This window comes from Penaeus monodon, chromosome 17, assembly GCF_015228065.2.
Source record: "Penaeus monodon isolate SGIC_2016 chromosome 17, NSTDA_Pmon_1, whole genome shotgun sequence".
Classification (NCBI taxonomy): Eukaryota; Metazoa; Arthropoda; class Malacostraca; order Decapoda; family Penaeidae; genus Penaeus; species Penaeus monodon.
The window spans coordinates 15,091,835-15,092,864 of NC_051402.1; the positions used below are offsets into that span (position 1 = coordinate 15,091,835).

Below are 1,030 nucleotides of genomic sequence, written 5' to 3' on the forward strand. Positions count from 1 at the left end.
ATGTTTAAATACCACACAGTGACAGGCATTATTCGTGTATCTTGAAGCATTTCAGTATTGTCCTTTTCTTGCAACATAAAATGAGAACAAATTCTAAACCTAGTATTACTCTCTAATTAGCACATGTAAGAAATACAACTTGCTTTAACAGGTTACCGCGTAATGATCTAACTAAGAACTGGACCTCTTCAGCGGTAACGGCGTCATTATCAAACTGCAAGACAAAATTCATTATAAATGCTATTTAGCTGAAAGTATGTATATTTCACTCATTTAACTAAGTGATTACTGGTATATTATCGGTCTGCTTCTTAATTGCTTCTGTCACGATTAAAATGTTTCATTTGTAATAATCTTTTCCTTTATTCGAGCAGGGACATCTAACTTTGGACGATATAGAAAATAATTCAAATGCTTTATATATATATATATATATATATATATATATATATATATATATATATATATATATATATATATATATATATATATATATATATATATATATATATATATATATATATATATATACATATATATATATATATATATATATATATATATATATATATATATATATATATATATATATATATATATATATAGTGACATTTTCATATCAGAATTTCCTATATAACGCACTGAAGCGTACTGATGTCCACATGTAGTTTCTTATTACATAGATTTATTTTCTTGTGTACATAACCAGACAGATACCCCGCATGCAATACATATTACAGATCCGCGAGTGATTTAAACAGATTACACAAAACAATGCCTACCACTCGTATTATTTGGGGGAACATATTTACAAAAGAATAAAGTCTTACTGAGAGTTGCTGATATTGTATTGTTTCAGAATGTCACACATCAGCCCGTGAAAGTCGCAGAATAATAAAGTATTTACATGATAGCACATGATTTAACCACGAACGCCATAATATGCGTACCCATGGTCCATGCTTTTATCTTTTTTTCTTCATATTTTTTTGGCACACGAACTACATGTTGTTTTGGCACGCGAACTACG

At 28.3% G+C, this 1,030-nt stretch overlaps 1 protein-coding gene across 1 annotated transcript in view; it reads right to left on the reverse strand.

Annotated features, from left to right (window-relative positions):
* Nucleotides 1-617: 617 nt before the first annotated feature.
* Nucleotides 618-1,030, reverse strand: part of LOC119583269 (glutamate receptor ionotropic, NMDA 2B-like) — a gene marked incomplete at its 5' end in the record, with an annotated part of 321,172 nt that continues 320,759 nt past the window's right edge. Inside the window, one exon of the mRNA XM_037931740.1 lies at nucleotides 618-1,030. This exon is cut by the window's right edge and continues 267 nt beyond it.